Source organism: Triticum urartu, chromosome 4 (genome assembly GCF_003073215.2).
Source record: "Triticum urartu cultivar G1812 chromosome 4, Tu2.1, whole genome shotgun sequence".
NCBI lineage: Eukaryota > Viridiplantae > Streptophyta > Magnoliopsida > Poales > Poaceae > Triticum > Triticum urartu.
In genome coordinates, this window is record NC_053025.1 from 266,540,947 (window position 1) to 266,560,588 (window position 19,642).

Consider the following 19,642-nt stretch of genomic DNA (forward strand, 5'->3'; position numbering starts at 1 on the left):
AAAGTTGTCCTGACAGCGGAGAAGATTATAAGAAAGAGGCTGGGGATATGTGTGTTGGGCATGAACATAAAAGGAAGGATGCACATGCACGCTTCATGATGCTTGAGTATTATTTAAATGAAGGAATTGAGGGATATCTTGGGCATTAAATTAAATGAAGGATGAATTTCAGGACTATTATGATTAAAGCGGGATTGTGTGGGATAGTTGACTTCATGACCTTGATTGAAAAGCAGGAATGTGGAAAATTAGATTTAACAGTTGCACAGAAAAACTCCTAACTAAAGTGGGATTGTGGGGCAGTTGATTTCATGGCTCATCATTGCATTATTTTATTTTAATTTCAAGCTCGAGACCTTGTGTTACTAATCTAATTTTAAACAGAAAATCAAGTGTAATTGAACAACTCTATTTTTTGAAAACTTAATTGAACAGTTCTGAAGTGAGGGAATTAACAAAAATTTGTGAGTTCCACAAGTTTTTCCCTCCATTCTTCATTCTGGCTTTTTTTTTGTTCTACTGAAACTCTGGTAGACATGACGGCAATAACATTATTTTTATACTATATCACTATAAATGCGAGTAATATCCGCTACTCGAGGAAAGAGGAATAGGAAAAATATGAAGTGAACTATATGTTTTTAGAATTATGTTCCCTTCTTCTATCTATATTCATACAAAATTTGTTAGAGTTGGATAGAAGAAGTGGCGCACTGACCCGATTTGAAAATGAGCAACATTTCATAATTCTCATTAAATTTGAATCCACGTCAAAGTTTTTTCCTGTTGCAACGCACGGGCACTTTTGCTATCTTTCCCTAATAATAAAACACGGATTGACTCCGTGGGTTCACCGTCACAATATGCCTCCTCCCGTGAATTTATGCATTCAGTTTAAAATTAAAACATAAACGCAAGGTGGTACTAATTTGAGGAACAGTCTGTAATTTCGTCCCTCGTCAAAACCTCACGCTGTTTTACGTCTCCGATTTGGATCAGAGTGCCAGTTCCCGTAGGACAAGTGCTATTCCATGGCCTCGCAAACCCCAGCCTACGCGCACACCCACGGGCGCCTCAGTTCGGCGTCCGTGCACGCCGGTCAAAGCAGCCATAGCTCCGCACTACGCCACTGGCGCGCTGCTACTCGACGGCGGGGCTGCTGTCTGGCTCGCATGAACCAGCAGCAAAGGACGATGGTGGCAAGAAGCCAGCAGCAGCGGGTGGCCGTAGGGACAGGTGGACGACGCGGCTGTGGTGGTGGCAGCGGCCGGACTCATAAGATCTAATGGGAGGAGGAGGACGGGTGGGAGAGGCCTTGCGGGTTGAGGACGACAGGGTCGACGATGGGAACACGAGCTGGAGGCCGTCCTGAGAAAATGAAAAGGACCCAACAAACATGACGTTGCGTGGTTTGCCCATCTGTTCTCCTCCCATGTCTACCTCTTCTCTTCTCCTCCTTCTCACCCCCTTCCTGTTCTGTTCTTATCTTTTCTCTGTGTAACCATCTCTACCTCCTGTCCATGTAGCCCACCTCGAGTGGAAGCAGCTGCCTATAGCATCAGTCTGACGCCATGGTCGTTACCCCTCCTCAAGAAGTCGATGGCACCATATGGATCCAAGGTAATTGAGCATCGGTTCTTATGGTTCAGTCAACTGGTCCATGGTTGGGGTTATACACTGTATCATCTTAGTTGATTCGTTGTTTTTTCCTGAAGTAAGATTAGAGATGCAAGGAGGGATTTGAGTTACGAGCAATGCTAGACCTGCGTTTCTTAAATCCTCTCCTCCGCCCCCTGATTTCAGCCGTGTGGGGGCCCGAGCGCTAATCCTGGCCCAACTAATTTGAGCCACATCAGCACGTAGCATTAATTACATAGGATTTGTACGTAGGTCTAGCATTGCTCTTTGAGTTATATACAAAGAAGCTGAGCGAATGCATGGTGTTTGTGGGATTACAATTTGCACTAACTTTAAGCTTTTGCTTGATCATATAGATCTCAAGGTTCTAGCTAACTGCAGCTTAATATGTTCTGAAAGGAATATACGCCCATTAGGACTGCTGGTTGTATAGAATGGCAAAAAAACCTAACATCACACTTTATTTATTTATCCACTTTTGGGTTGAAATCCGGTTATTCTGTAGTTGCTAATTTTGTCATTGATTTCCTATGTAAACCAATCACTTGTAGCAATGCTATATACCGTTTTAGCAAGCACATGTGTTCGCGTTTTTATTATTTTCTTTTCTAAATATTATAGTACAATTGCAGGCGCTTGTATATATAAACATACATTCGCTCCTATAAACGCATACATGCACATTCTATTTTTATGAACACCTGCGATAGACTAAATCGGCACATCATTATCAGATTGAGCAAATCGCCACATACGCCTTCATAATCGATGGAAATGTCTAGCTCCCATTGAACGCACATCGTCAAAAGACCTGAAATAAATCCAGAAAAATACGAGCCCCAGTGTCAAGTCTACGATTTGAACTGGTGGGCTAGGGATAGGTTGGTTCACATATTTTTATTATTTTTTACCCGTTGCAACGCACGGGCCCATTTGCTAGTCTATCCCTAATAATAAAGCACAATTGACTCCGTGGGTTCACCGTCACAATACGCTTCTTCCACTGATTTTACGCTTTCAGTTTGAAAGATACGCTACATTCGATGTGGTACTAAACAAACGGTACGTTTTAACTCCCTACATAGCACATCCACTCGCGCTGCATTGGGCCTGCTTTGGCCTACTTTATTATTAGGGTTTGGGCCTGCTTTGGCCTGGTCCATCCGTGTGCAACTTCTCGGCCCATCACTTATGCGGCAATCAATTGTGCTAGCCTATCTATAGCCAAAAGGAAGCGGCATACGTCCATGGCACTCGGTGGGGCGCGGACCAGAGAGAGAGAAAGGCGGATTAGAGAGAGGAAAGAAAACGAGGCGCGGCTGCGGAGCTCTCTCATCTCGCCGGTCTGACCTTGCTGGGCGACAAACTAGCAAGGAAGGGGAGGCGCGGGAGACTAAGGGCACGCACGGGCGAGGATGATTCAGGTAGTAGAAGGGGCAGACTGCAGAGGAGATGGGCGCAGGGCAGGTCGTAGGCGATGGAGAGAAGAGGCGGAGTGATGGCGAGCTTGTGGATAAGATAACACACGCACTGCTCGCTGGGCTAGATGGCTACTGCTTTTTAAAATCAAACTTAGATGTTGTGGCCGCACCGATTAGAAGCTACTGGATGTCGCTCTACGTGCTAGCATATAGTACAAATACCTTTTTTTTATGGATCGAGTACTATTACGAACGCATTAGTAGTTACAGTAATTAAAATACATGTGACTGGATTTAAATAATTTGGTACTTCAAAAAGTTCCAAAAATTAAAAAAATATTACATATTCATAAAATCTTCGCAATTTTGGAAACAAATGTTTGGAAAATAAAAATATATTCATGTATTAAAACTGTTAATGAAATTGACCAAAATTTTATCGGTGATACATCATTATGTTTTTATTGCCTTTGGAGATTAAAGGGGGTTTTGCTTCTGGTCATACGTCATATAATTTACCCTATTAGTTGACAAAAATTACCCACCAATACCACCCGTAAGTCAAAAAGATTTATTTTTTCCTAAGTCTCCGCCATGCTAAGTTGTTTTATAGAGAAGATGCCAAATATAATTTGCAAACAAGCGAGTAGTGCATTGGCTAGAGCCTGTCCGTTCCACTGCGTAGGCCACTATTCGCTCCCCAGGACCTGCTCATTTTCCTTCTCCTTTTTGTCGCCCACCTCCTCCCCGGTGCGCGTTCATTTCATCTTTTCTTTTCTTTTCTTATTTCTTTTTTTGTTTTCCTTCTTTAAATTAATTCAAGATTTCCAAATTTCAAAACGTTACGAATTTTGGAAAACATATTTGACAAATTATAAATTTTTTGTGAATTCAGAAATGTGTGAGAAATCATAAAATTTTCGTAGTTTCAAAAAATATTAGTGATTTTACAAAACTGTTCACCAATTATTAAAAATACAATTTGGAAAAAAATATTGGGAAATAAAATCATATTCATGGTTTTGAAAAAAAATCATGTATTCAAAGCAAATTTGTGAATCTGACGAAAATGTCCATGAAATTTTAGAAAATATTCAAAAAACTAAAAAAATGCGAGTTTGTGATCGATGAGATTTGTTTTTAAAGTTTTTAAAGTGTGTCGTCCAGTGACAAACTCATTGCCTTGAGACTTACCATGTCGAATACATTGCGATTACGTCGACATCGCGTCCATCATAAACGAGGGTGGGAAAAAAGATAAGTGCCAACATGACGAGTCACTATGTTAAAATAGATGATACTCATATGTCAAGGTATTGTGTCATACTTATTTGACTAGTGTGTATTTTTTCTCTCTCTCCCGTTGCAACGCACGGGCATGTTTGCTCCTATAAATTAATTTGGTTTTCTAAAGGACGGTAACAATTCCATCTGAATCCGTCTAAGCAACGGATCTATGTACTGTAAGTTTTCTCAATTTCTTTTGTTCTTTCTTCCTATTTTAATTTTAATTTTCATCGCCTTATTTGAACTTTTTTAGGTCAACGACGATTTCACAAAAAGATCACTAGAAAACCGACTAAACTTCCAATAGTTCATTGGTCTTTGTTTTGCTCAGTTATATTTATTTTATGCTTATAGCCGAACTAGATGACTTTATTATGGCGAAGGGTCAGAGCATGCAGTCTTCTAGACTACAGAAGTTATACATGGACGATAAGATATGGTCTCATGCTTAAATTTATTTTTTATTATAGTCAGTATGGTCCAATGTTGTCGTAGTATCCATCAAATATGAAGAGTTAAGTGTATATATATTGCATGAAGTAGCTATATATATACTATAGAACAGGCGCTAGCTACCAATACGCATGTCTATATTTTATGTTTGCGTTCTAGAACAGGCGCTAGCTACCAATACGCATGTCTATAGTTTATGTTTGCCTTCTGAAAAGGAGGAAGTAACTATTGGAAACATCATTTTTAGTGCAATATTCCATACTGATATAAGTTATTACAAGCATCTTATATAAATCACTTTGCTTAGAAGGAAGACAATTAATTAAGCGAAATTAGATGGCAGAGAGATACATGCCCAAACTATGATTTTAGGCATGAAATTATATTATTGTTCATCAGATAAAAGAACACGTTACATGATAATGAAAAATCACAATAAATTGATTCATATTCAGCAGCAAACTTGTGTGTCTGTACAACATAGCTTAAGAAAAGTTGGAAGAGTTCAATGTGACTAAACATGCATAATCTAATTATTCTTTTATTTCGTGCCTAGAATACCTCATTTGTTACTGAAAGATAATAACCGCAGAATCTGTTGTTCTAGCCTGAATTAAAATAAGTAAATAATACATTACAAATATTTCAAATATGATAGTCTTCTTTTTTAAGAAAAAGGAGATTGGGATGGGTGAGGAAAGAGAGCAGATAGATTGGGATTTTTAAGAGAGAGTGGGGCTGCTCTTCATGGTTGATTTATTGTAGAAATTGGATCAGTGCTTGGGGCTGATGTGCTGGTTGATTTACAGATGTGTACAAACTCAAATGTGGTTCATGCAGATGGTGAACAGTGAGCTCCAATTGAATGTTGTGAAGAAGTGGACATTGTCACCTGGAGATAGCGGTGGTAGCTGTGATTTTCCCAAACGTTGATGTCCTTCAACCATTACACTACAGGAGTTGTTTTCTAAAAGAGATCCCTTTCTGAATTATTAGTTCAAAAAAAAACAAGTACAATTCATCTAGCAGCATACTACCAAATGGACACAACTAAGCAGGTTAATCAAACAATCTTACAGGAATCTGCTACTTTCGAAGATAACTTACATGATTCTGGAGATTGCTACCCTGTTCTCTCCGAGTTCACTGACCTTCTGCATGGGAGGCGTAGTCTTTCATTTTTTGGCAATTGGATCAACAACCATGCGGTGGTATGCAGAAAAGTATGTTAGATCCATAGAATAATATTTTTGTTTGGTCTCTATGCATTTACTTGTGTCTCGTGTTTCTTAAGAATATCGCCTGATATATGACTAATAAGTTAAGAGATTGCATCTGCAGTGGTCTGTGGCTACATAGAGAATGCCTAGCCATTGACAAGCACAATAATGTTTTTATTTCCTCTTCCAGGCAATCAAGGTTAGACAAATATCTTCATGTTCATTTGAATGAAATGAAATTTGTGGACAGTGCGACTCCATTCATAAACTAGAGCCCAGTAGCATGTTCACCTAGATGGTTATATTTTCTTCAAAGAATAATTTACCATGTGAGAATTAGTCTATGCATTAGAATTATAATTTTTTATGTGGCATTGCCTCATAAAGATTTACATTGCAGTCTTGCTAAGTTTCAGTCGACTGAGTCTCAGTCGATGCTATATCAGTGAGATCTTACATTGATTTCGTGAAATAAATATCTGTTTTTTTCTCTCTCTTGCATGCTATGTCACTTGACCAAAACTTGATTAAATCTCAATCGACTTAGACCTAGCCACACCCTTTTGTTATCTAACAATCATACACCAACCAATGACGAGACGGTCGAAATCTGCACACATTCAACACTCATTGTGATAAGTGGTTAAATACATAATTCTTTTATCCCGTTGCAACGCACGGGCCCTTTTGCTAGTCTTTCCCTAATAATAAAACACGGATTGACTCCGTGGATTCACCGTCACAATACGCTTCTTCCCATAATTTTACGCTTTTAGTTTGATTTTAAAACATATTTGAGGTGGTACTAAAATTTTTGCTCTATCTATTTCGCTGGGCCTCGGCTGGGCCAAAAAAAATGGTCGGCGCCGCTGGGATTTGATCCCTGGTCTGCCATGTTGATCGCAACGCAGCAAACCACTTGGACTAGGCTCCTAAGGTTGCTATTTTGGGCGTCTGGAACCTTAAGAATAAAGGGCAGGCGTACTCGGGCCGAGATCAATGGCCACGGTCGTGATGGGCATGTACGAGTGCTGCGGCCCACTATCGTGATGGGCATGTTTTTCTTTCTTTCTCTGTGGTTTATGTTAACGGTATAGTGTGATGTCATCTACTATATGCCGGGTGTACGAAGAAAATAAAATATTCAAAAAAATCAAGGCTTATTACAATAGTATAACTCAGCTAGCTACGGCCTCCCACAGCGTTTTGACGCCCTTAACCATCCGATCAGGCTCATGAACGCACCAGATCATTTTAGCATGCCGCACAACGCCGTTGCCCTCGTGTGCTGCGCGATCTACATGAGCCGGCTGGGCCAACGTCAAAAGGGCCGCTGCTCCTCAGAACGATCTGGGGGCTTTCTGGTGAACCGGGCCAACGTGTTGTACACGGCCTGAATGGCCACGAGGCCCGCGTTTACCGTCACGCCAGTTGATCTTTTCTTCTGTTTTTGCTCGTTTTAATCGGTCTACTCGGCGCACCCGGCGGTGGCGATGCAATGCAATAATGGGGAGACGCTTGGCCGTCCTCCAGTAACATCCATGGTAGTGCGGATGCGTTACTATCCGTTTGCCTCCTCTACTCCGTGACCCGTACATATATATGTTGCCTGCATCGGATCCTTTGCTGCGTACAAGGGACCAGGCTGGAAGTTGTTTTTCATATTTGTTTACTTATCAAATAGTCTCACCTTGCTATTTTACATTAATTTTTACCAGTTTATATACAATTTTTAGGTTGTCAAGCATCAAGAAGCTGCTTTGGAAATTAAGCAAAGAAATAAAGAAAGGAAATAGACATTCTTTGCATGAGAAATAAAGAAGGAAGATGGTAATTATGTGGAGCCGGCAAGAAAGGTAATATGTATTGAATAAGAAATAAAGAAGGAAGGAAAGAAGGAAATTGATGCTAATTATGTGGGCGCCATATTAATCCCAAGAGTAATTAGCAGGCCTAGCAAAAAAGGAAAAAAATTGCATGAGAAATAAAGAAGGAAGGAGAAAGAGAGGAAGGAAATGGGCGGTAATTATGTGGGCATCATGATATAAGGAAAGAAAGAGAAAGAAAAACTAATTAACAGGAGGTGCGGGAATCAATGGCAGGTTGGCATGCCATCTTATGAGTAAAAATGATGTGGCATTTTTTAATCCTCACTAAATTCATGTCATTTTTTCTTCCATTATGTTTTCCTTGCTCTTATAATCTTTACTAAATTTGCGCCAAATTTGTAGCACATTGAACATTATGTTTGCATATACAATCCTCACTAAATTTATGTCAATTGTTTCAACCGTTCTAACCCACAGGCATATATAAATGGAGGTATAATATTATTGGTCCTCCCATTTCGTATGTCCATGGTGTTTCCTCATACGGAGCTAGGCTATTCTACCAATCGTTTGTCTTGGGCCACTTGGCCTCTGCCACGTTCGCCCGCGTAATGTTCCACCAGTAAAAAGAACCGGTGCCCTCCCAATATGTCCGTGCGACCTGACCCAACAAATCAAACCCACCACCTCTTTTAGGAGATGAGGCAAAAAATAGTTGACCGTTACTGGAATCAAACTCACACCCTCCAGTGTTTTTGGCGTTGATCGTGTTACCCTATAAAAAAGTGTTGATCATTTTAAAATAAAAATGAATTTAGTTTTTGTTTGTGTCCTACACGGATTGGTACTAAACTATTATGATGTAAAATCCAGATAACATAAACACAAGGCACAAGTATTTGATTGCGCAGATGTGGGTCATGTGGCCGGGGTCTCAAACGCGACCGTTTGCTGGTCTGTCCATGCAGGTGATGCAATTCCTTATTGGTTCCAAACTTAGGTGAAATGTTCGCCGTGTAGTGGACATCGTTACCGACAATGATGACAAAAAAGAGAAATGGTAACAGGGATGGGGCGCTAGGGGTGATAATTTATTTCTCCCGTTGCAACGCACGGGCACTTTTGCTTTATTATTTTTTTTTAAAAATAAAGCACGGGTTGAGTTAGCCGGGTTCACCATCGCGTCATTTTTATAAAAAGGTCCCTGTCGTTTTTGATAATTAACCCGCGCTACTGTATACTTGAGTGGTAAACAGAGGAAAAACGTTTCGTGTGTTTGGGCTTGGGACTCGCTGGGCTTTAGGGGAAAAAATAGCACGGCAGCCTCTCCTTCTTCCTGGGACGACACGGCACCGCCGCCATGAATCCCGCCGCCACGCGCGGCCGGTCTACCTCTCCAGCTACCCTCAAGCAGCGCCGCTGTTGCCCAGTTCTTCCCCTCCTCACCCGTCCCAACTCCTCACCCCTAGCCTCCTTCGCCTCAAGGCGGACGTCTCTGATTTGGATATGATTCCATGGCGTGTTCACGCCGCCACGCGCAGTCGGTCTTCCTCTCCAGCTACCCTCCAGCAGTGTCATCGTTGCCCTGTTCTTCCCCTCCTCCCCCGCCCCAACTCCTAACCCCCAGCCTCCTCCGCCTCAGAGGCGGACGACTCCGATTTGGAGCTCAAGTACTGCCTCCCCCGCACCTCCATCCCCATGTACGTCCTCCCGTTAGGTTTGTACAAATTTAAGATCTAGAATTAAAGGATTCTAAGGTTGAATAGAAGGAGGGACAGAAAGAATGGGTAGCAATTTGTTCGGGGATTTCATTTTTTGTGCCAACCTCTGAGATCCCCTTCTCTGCCATGGATTTGGATGCTTGCAGATTTGGATTGGGGTGCAACAGAGATGAGGAAGGACAAAGCACGAACAGCTCAAGTGAGAGTGAACGGATATGAGCACACAACCCTCTCAGGTGGGATTGCCATATTCTATGCTCATATTCAAAGTATCATCTAATGTCTCTAATGTTTGGCCAAAGGCTCCATATATAATTTGATCTTTGATTTCTAGATCGCTAACCACATGTGCCATTTGATTTCAGAGTATCTATTAATTTTTCCTGTTCTTCAGATCATTGAGAGGTAGTTTGGTTTGCCGTGGTTTTTGCAGGTGACGTTGGCTGATCAGGATACCCAATTCTCAAACAAACAACCTGAGATGCTCTAGATATGGAAGTTCACCGCCAAGCTCGACCAACAAGTTTTTTGGTTCATGTTCAATGGGAGGTGAAGAGTGTTGAGCAGGTATTGATGCAGGTCCAAGGTAAACTCTATTTTTCTTCTTTTATTGTGTTTATTAGATGAACATGTCAAAGGTGCAGATGGACATGATGAAGCCGTGAATTGTCACACAGGTCATTGAGCTTCTTGGGTTTGACACAGCTCACCCTCGTCTACGAAACGAAAAATCTCGGCATGCCTAAATAAAAGGGGTCGTGGGTTGCGAATCAAAAAAACCCGGTTAGTATAAATAAAGGAAATTATGGGCTCTGAAGCGAAAAATTCTAGTTGACATAAATAAAGGGGATTGTGGGCTACGAAACGAATATCTCAATTGAGCAGGATTGTTGTATGCTAAATGAAAAATAAAAGCGACTGGTCTGTGAAACGAAAAATAAGCAAAGGCCTCCCAGTTGGCATAAATAAACGGGCACTGGTTGAACAACTTCAGTATTTTATACTAATGCTATTTTCATTTAAAGGCTGAATTTTGTCACCCCGTTGCAACGCACGAGCATATGTCCTAGAATATATTTGGAAGGCAGAGTTCGTGAAAACAAATGTCAGTCCTTTTTTCTTCTGAAAAGCTCTCTTCATTCTTTTTCACGTCTATTCTTATTGCTTGAGAATTGTTGCGGTCCGTACCATGTATCCACCGTTTCCTAAGGAGAGTGTTCCTATGCTAAAAACTGTTGTTTTGTCCTCATAGATTTTTGTTCTATGGGATTTGTGCGGTCTAAATAGTACTGTATTTAGTTTTATGAAAGGATGCAAAAGCAATACTAGGGCTTCCAGTGTATACTGATTGCTAAAGGATGCAATAGTATTTGTGTAGTGGGGAAGTGTCATTCCCTCTGTTTACCAATTGGCCTCCTCCTCTTAAGAGATCTAACCCTTGTTACCATAAGGAAAAAGCAAAGACTATTATGACACCATAAAGTTTGAATTCAGAGAAGTATATGCTGAAGAACACCAGAATTAGTCTTCATGAACCATCATCGCCTTGTTGATGATGCTTCACATATAAGTTTTCTGGTCCTTTACAAGGTCTTCTAATTATTCAGAAGCGATGTCAAATGGTACGTACCATTTTTAATTTTAATTTTCTTGAATTGTTAAGTTGAGAACGGATGCTTGCATTTCCATTTGGGAAAAAGAGAGGAGAAAGTGATGGATTGGAGCTTTCACGGAACATTATTACTGTCTAGAAAATTCATGGCAATAGGGCCAATGGTTGAACATATAAATCTTTTTGAAGTAAATTCTTTTGTAACTCTCAGTCTCAGTACTACCTTGTCGATTGATACTTAGAGGACCAGAGGGAAAAATCCAAAGCAAAGCCCTACACATGCAGCCCCTGCCCAAAAGGAGCAACTGCATTTTGTCTATAATGCATATTTGACTGAAATTCCTGTTTCTATTTTTTGCAGAGCGCTCACAAATTAAACAACCTATGAAATGGCTAGAAGGGACTGGATATCCTACTTGGTATGTGGTTTTAGAAGCAACTTAGGTTCCAGCTTGCTGTGAATTTTATGATTTATCACTGTTATACTGTTAACTACTTAACTTGATACTGAAACATTGGAACCATAGTATTTGAAGTGGAATTCTGAGCAGGCTTCAACAATTCAGTAAAGGCCTATGAAACATCTATGATTTCACTAGAGAGTGGATTTGCACTCAAGGAGCAACTCGAGCAGCTTTGCGCACATGCCTAAACCTACTTTCATGTCGGTGATGTTCATATGTGTGTTGTTCTGTATCATTCTTTACCTCTAGGGTGTGATTGTAATCCATTTTCAAACTTTTTCTAATAGATGCTCATTGAGCTTATTTTCATGTAAACGCACATGTACATTCTCGGCAAAAACAAGAAAGTGTGGTGTGCTCGACCTTCTCCCAGTCCAACCTTGACCTGGAAGCATGTCAAACAAAAACACCAAACTTTACACCAGCATCAAGCCCCTAGAAATAGTCTATCACCTGTATCTTTGCGTATCACTGAGATGGAGCTAGAAGACAGTTTTTTTTATCAGTTTAGGTGTTAACTCCTTGTGACAGGTACATGTGAATATCATTGTTGTGTAGAGAGAAAAATATTCAGATTAGAAAACATTTAGCTTAAGGTGTAACTGGTAACCAATTACTCTTGGTCTCACTATTTTATCTTTTTGATGGACATTTTACATCTCTTTTGATTACTAAGTCTTTTATTTTCTATTATTTTTTCTTCCTGTTCTGATGTCAACTGAAACAAGAACACGAGGCACATCATTTTGCTTCTAACCCCACACAATTAAGGGAATTTCTTTCTTTCTTTAAACATCACCTTATTTTCTATCTTTGTTTTGATAATATGGTCCTTGGTACTTTTGATTATATTAAATGTTGTTTTGCTACTTGCAAAGTTGTTTAAGTGGTGAATTGTTTTTCAGGTTTCTAAGCATTTTTCTTTTGTACCCGTTGCAACACATGAGCCTTTGTGCTAGTAATATAAAAGTGTATAAATAAGCCCATTAAATATCCAAAACACAATATATAATAGCATGGAGCAATCAAAAATTATAGATACATTGGAGACGTATCAAGCATTCCCAAGCTTAATTTCTACTCGTCCTCGAGTAGGTAAATGATAAAGACAGAATTTTTGATGTGGAATGCTTCCTAACATATTTCTGAATGTAGTTTTCTTTATTGTGGCATGAATGTTCAGATCCAAAAGATTCAAGATAAAAGTTTAATATTGACATAAAAATAATAATACTTCAAGCATACTAACTAAGCAATCATGCTTCTGAAAATAATATTGCCAAAGAAAGTTTATCCCTACAAAATCATATAGTTTGGTTATGCTTCATTTTCGTCACACAAGAATTCTCTCATCATGCACAACCTCGATGACAAGCCAAGCAACTGTTTCATACTTTAGTAATCTTAAACTTTTTTCAACTTTCACGCGATACATGAGCGTGAGCCATGGATATAACATTATGGGTGGAATAGAATATAATGAAGGGGGTTATGTGGAGAAGAAAAAAAGGAGAAAGTCTCACATTGACGCAGCTAATCAATGAGCTAGGGAGATGCCCATCAATTGATGTCAATGCAAGGAGTAGGGATTGCCATGCAATTGATGCACTAGAGCTATAAATGTATGAAAGCTCAACAAAAGAAACTAAGTGAGCGTGCATCCAACTTGCTTACTCACGAAGACCTAGGACACTTGATGAGGCCTATTATTGGAATATACAAGCCAAGTTCTATAATAAAAAAATTCCCACTAGTATACGAAAATGACAAAAACGAGTCACTCTCTATCATAAAGATCATGGTGCTACTTTGAAGCACAAGTGTGGAAAAAATGATAGTAGCATTGCCCCTTTTATTTTTTATCTTTTTGGGCCTTTTTTTTTATTTGGCCTTTCCCTTTTTTTGGACAATGTTCTATTAATGATGATCATCACACTTCTATTTATTTATTTACAACTCAATGATTACAACTCGATACTAGAACAAAATATGACTCTATATGAATGCTTCCGGCGGTGTACCGGAATGTGCAATGACTCATGAGTGACATGTATGAACGAATTATGAACGGTGGCTTTTGCCACAAATACGATGTCAAGTACATGATCATGCAAGGCAATATGACAATGATGATGTGTGTCATAATAAACGGAACGGTGAAAAGTTGCATGGCAATATATCTCGGAATGGCTATGGAAATGTCATAATAGGTAGGTATGTTGGCTGTTTTGAGGAAGATATAATGAGGTTTATGTGTGATAGAGCGCATCGTATCACAGGGTTTGGATGCACCGGCGAGGTTTGCACGAACTCTCAAGGTGAGAAAGGGCCATGCATGGTACCAAAAAGGCTAGCAATGATGGAAGGGTGAGAGTGCGTATAATCCATGGACTCAACATTAGTCATAAAGATTTCACATACTTATTGCAAAAATCTACAAGTCATCAAAAATCAAGTATTACCTGCATGCTCCTAGGGGGATAGATTGATAGAGATCATCGCTCGTCCCCGACCGCCACTCATAAGGAAGACAATCAAATAACACCTCATGTTTCAAATTTGTTACACAACGTTTATCATACATGCATGCTATGTGACTTGCAAACTTCAATACAAGTATTTCTCAAATTCACAACTACTCAACTAGCGCAACTTTAATATCACTATCTCCATATCTCAAAACAATCATCAAGTATCAAACTTCTCTTAGTATTCAATGCACTTATATGAAAGTTTTTTTATAATATCAAAAGCAAATTACCATGCTGTTCTAAAATACTCTAAAAATAATATAAGTGAAGCATGAGAGATCAATTATTTCTATAAAATGAAACCACCACCGTGCTCTAAAAAATATAAGTGAAGCACTAGAGCAAAAACTATATAGCTCAAAAGATATAAGTGAAGCACATAGAGTATTCTAATAAATTTCGATTCATGTGTGTCTCTCTCAAAAGGTGTGTACAACAAGGATGATTGTGGTGAACTAAAAAGCAAAGAATCAAATCATACAAGATGCTCTAAGCAAAACACATATCATGTGGTGAATAAAAATATAGCTCCAAATAAAGTTACCGATAGACGAAGACAAAAGAGGGGATGCCTTCCGGGGCATTCCCAAGCTTAGGCTTTTTGGTGTCCACGGATTTTACCTTGGGGTGCCTTGGGCATCCCCAAGCTTAGGCTCTTACCACTACTTGTTCCATAATCCATCAAATCTTTACCCAAAACTTGAAAACTTCACAACACAAAACTTAACAGAAAATCTCGTGAGCTCCGTTAGCGAAAAAAAACAAAACACCACTTCAAGGTACTGTAGCGAACTCATTATTTATTTATATTGGTGTTAAACTTACTGTATTTCAACTTCTCTATGGTTTATAAACTCCATTACTAGCCATAGATTCATCAAAATAAACAAACAACACACGAAAAACAGAATCTGTCAATAACAGAACAGTCTGTAGTAATACGTAACTAACCCAAACTTATGGAACCCCAAAAATTTTAAAATAAATTTCTGGACGTGGGGAATTTATATATTAATCACCTGCAAAAATAATTAACTAAATAGCACTCTTCAATAAAAAATGGCAGCAATTATCGCGAGCGCTAAAGTTTCTGTTTTTTACTGCAAGATTAAAAAGACTTTCCCCAAGTCTTCCCAACGGTTCTACTTGGCACAAACACTAATTCAACACAAAAAATACAACCAAAACAAAGGATACATGAATTATTTATTTATTACTAAACATAATCAAAAAGCAAAAATATAATTGGGTTGCCTCCCAACAAGCGCTTTTCTTTAAAGCCTTATAGCTAGGCATAATATTTCAATGATGCTCACATGAAAGACAAGAATTGAAGCACAAAGAGAGCATCATAAAACACATGACAAACACATCTAAGTCTAACATACTTCCTATGCATAGGCCTCTTACAGGAAAACAAATTATCAAGGCAAGCAAAAACAAGCATATGCAAGGAAAGCGGAAAGAAACAATAGCAATCTCAACATAACGAGAGGTAATCTAGTGACATGAAAATTTCTACAACCATATTTTCCTCTCTCATAATAATTACATGTAGGATCATAAGCAAATTCAACAATATAGCTATCACAAAACATATTCTTAACACGATCCACATGTATGCAAAGTTGACACTCTTCCAAAATAGTGGAATTAATATTAACTAAAGTCATGACCTCTCCAAACCCACTTTTATCAAAAACTTCATAAGATTGAATATTATCCAAATATATGGGATCTAAAATTGACACTCTTCCAAACCCACTTTCAATATTATTGCAAACATTATAGTCAATCTCATATTTATCATGGGGCTTAAATAAATTTTCAAGTTCATAAGAAGAATCATCCCAATCATGATCATTGCAACAAATAGTAGTCATAGCAAAACTAGCATCCCCAAGCTCGAGGTTTTGCATATCATTAACACAAATTGTCATTAATAGAATTTACGATAACATCATTGCAATCATGCTTTTCATATAAGGAACTATCAAGTATGGGCGCAATAGCAACGATCTCATGTTTAACATAAGGAACTATAGCAAATTCATCTTCATAAATATTGGCATCATGGCAACAAGAATAGCAAGCATCATGTTCATCAAGGGATATTTCAATCAAATCATCGGAATCATAATTATCTATAGATTCATCCATATCATTATATTCTTCCGAAGCAGTGGTCATTCTTTCAACAAATTCTTTGACATAGACATTATGAGCATAGTTTTCATGCCAGTATTTAAGTATGTCAAGATTTTCAGATTCATAGAGAGTAATATCATACTTTTCAATCAAAGAAGCAACTTCATAAGCACCCTTAAAAGCAATAAATTCTTCAATTTGTTCGATATCGTAGTAACTATAAACACCCTTTGCATAAGAAGATAAGATTTCATTATCATTAAACTCACATAGGTAGGGGTGTTTTTTATGGTTCTTAGAGCAACAAGTCAGATCACAAATTTCACAAAGATTCCAAGCATAACATAGCAATCTGTTTATTTGATCCCATAAGAGTATCCCTTTTTCAGACAAACGCTGACACACGAAATGAGCATGCTCATCTAAAGATTTCCCATCAACTAGGCTAGTAGGGGTTTCAGCACGAGCGCATAAGGATCGAAGATGATCCAAGTAGAACACTTTAAGTGGATCCATAACAATAGTTTTTTAGCAAGCAAAGATGCAAGAAAATAGAAGGCACATGGAAACACAAACAAAGATACATACGGGAAGAAGGCGAATGGAAAAGGGGAGAATAAAACGTCAAGGGTGAGGTGGGGGAGAGAAAACGAGAGGCAAATGGCAAATAATGTAATGCGTGGGGTAAGAGTTTGAGATGGGTACTTGGTATGTCTTGACTTGATGTAGATCTCCCCGGCAACGGTGCAAGAAATCCTTCTTGCTACCTCTTGAGCACTGCCTTGTTTTTCCCTTGAAGAGGACAGGGTGATGCAGCAAAGTAGCGCAAGTATTTCCCTCAGTTTTTGAGAACCAAGGTATCAATTCAGTAGGAGACTACATGCAAGTCCCTCGTACCTACACAAAAAATAAGAACCTCGCAACCAACACGATAAAGGGGTTGTCAATCCCTTCATAGTCACTTACGAGAGTGAGATATGATAGAGATAATAATAATAAGATAAATATTTTTGGTATTTTTATGATATAGATTGAAAGCAAAGATTGCAAAATAAACGGTGCCAGAGATAGCTAGTTGACGGAAGATTCATATGATGGAAGATAGACCTGGGGGCCATAGGTTTCACTAGTGGCTTCTCTCAAGATAGCATAAGTATTACGGTGGGTGAACAAATTACTGTCGAGCAATTGATAGAATTGAGCATAGTTATGAGAATATCCGTGACAAGTAGACTGACTCCAGCCTGCATCTACTACTATTACTCCACACATCGACCGCTATCCAGCATGCATCTAGAGTGTTAAGTTCATAAGAACGGAGTAACGCTTTAAGCAAGATGACATGATGTAGAGGGATAAACTCATGCAATATGATATAAACCCCATCTTTTTATCCTCGATGGCAACAATACGATACCTGTTGTTTCCCCTACTGTCACTAGGATCGAGCACCGCAAGATTGAACCCAAAGCTAAGCACTTCTCCCATTGCAAGAAAGATCAATCTAGTAGGCCAAACCAAATTGAAAGTTCGAAGAGACATGCAAGTATAACCAATCATACATAAAAGAATTCAGAGAAGATTCAAATATTGTTCATAGATAATTTTGATCATAAACTCACAATTCATTGGATCTCGACAAACACACCGCAAAAGAAGATTACATCAAATAGATCTCCAAGAGAATCAAGGAGAATTTTGTATTGAGATCCAAAGGGAGAGAAGAAGCCATCTAGCTAATAACTATGGACCCGGAGGTCTGAGGTAAACTACTCACACATCATCGGAGAGGCTATGGTGTTGATGTAGAAGCCCACCGTGATCAATGCCCCCTCCGACGGAGCATCGGAAAAGGCCCCAAGATGGGATCTCACGGGTACAGAAGGTTGCAACGGTGGAATTAGGTTTTCGTGGTGCTCCTGGATGTTTTCAGGGTACGTAGGTATATATAGGAGGAAGAAGTAGGTCGGTGGAGCCACGAGGGGCCCACAAGGGTGGAGGGCGCGCCCAGGGGGGTAGGCGTGCCACCCTGCCTCGTGGCTTCCTCGTTGGTTGCTTGACGTCCACTCCAAGTCCTCTGGATCACGTTTGTTCCAAAAATCAAGCTCCCGAAGATTTCATTCCGTTTGGACTCCGTTTGATATTATTTTTCTGCGAACCACCGAAATAGGCAAAAAACAGCAATTTGGGCTGGGCCTTCGGTAAATAGGTTAGTCCCAAAAATAATATAAAAGTGTATAAATAAGCCCATTAAACATCCAAAACAGAATATATAATAGCATGGAGCAATCAAAAATTATAGATACGTTGGAGACGTATCAAAGACAGCCTTCCTGACCACGTGTGGGGCGTACTGCTACACTTGCATGCCGTTCGGGCTGCGCAACGCAGGTGCGACCTTCCAACGGCTCATGCACATCGCCCTAGGTCAGCAGCTCGGGAGGAACGCTGAGGCATACGTCGACGACATTGTGGTAATGTCTCGGGAGGCAAGAACTTTGATTCAAGACATGGAGGAGACCTTCGCAAGCCTGCGCCAGGTAGACCTGTGGCTCAACCTAGAGAAGTGCGTGTTTGGTGTCCCCTCTAGAAAGCTACTGGGCTTCCTCGTGTCCCATAGGGGGATCGAGGCTAACCCGAAGAAGGTCAAGGCGATAGAAGACATGAGCCCACCACAAAATCTCAAAGAGATGCAGAAGCTTGTAGGCTACGTGACCTCGCTGGGGCGCTTCATCTCCAAGCTGGGAAAGCGCGCCCTGCCATTCTTCAAGCTGATGAAGAAGAAGGACCCGTTAGAGTGAACCCCGGAGGCTGACCAAGAATTTCAAGACCTCTAGAGATACCTGACCAGCCCTCCGGTGATGGTGGCGCCTCGCCCTCTCGAGCCCCTGGTGCTTTACCTTGCCGCCACTCCCTACTCCGCTAGCGCAGCTCTAGTGGCGGTTCGGGAAGAGCGCCAGGCCAAGGGCCTACTGAGGGTGTCTTGGACTAGGGGGTACCCATCACGTCGTCCCCCGACCAGCTGGATCGGGCCGAGGACCCCCATGGCGGCTCATTCATGGGCCAGTTCGGACAGCCCCTGCCGCATACAAGGAAGACTCCACAAGACTTGGCGTACAAGACGAGGACTTTCTTAAACCCTAGGCCTACGGTGCATATATAAACCGAGGCCAGGCTAGTCAATAGACATCTCATATTCATTACTACAATCTCATGGTGGATACCAGTACTATGTACTATTCCCATATAAATACAATCAAAAGCAGGACGTAGAGTTTTACCTCCATCAAGAGGGCCCGAAGCTGGGTAAAATCCCTG

At 40.1% G+C, this 19,642-nt stretch overlaps 1 long non-coding RNA gene across 3 annotated transcripts; it reads left to right on the forward strand.

Moving 5' to 3' along the window:
- Window positions 1-9,115: 9,115 nt before the first annotated feature.
- Window positions 9,116-12,296, forward strand: LOC125551442. Of its 3 annotated transcripts, XR_007302642.1 has the most exons (4): window positions 9,116-9,548; window positions 9,716-9,805; window positions 10,003-11,845; window positions 11,933-12,296. It is a non-coding gene; the product is annotated as an uncharacterized LOC125551442 (long non-coding RNA). The 3 variants fall into 3 exon arrangements; XR_007302641.1 differs by having other exon boundaries at window positions 9,116-9,565; window positions 10,003-12,296; XR_007302640.1 differs by having other exon boundaries at window positions 10,003-12,296.
- Window positions 12,297-19,642: the final 7,346 nt, after the last annotated feature.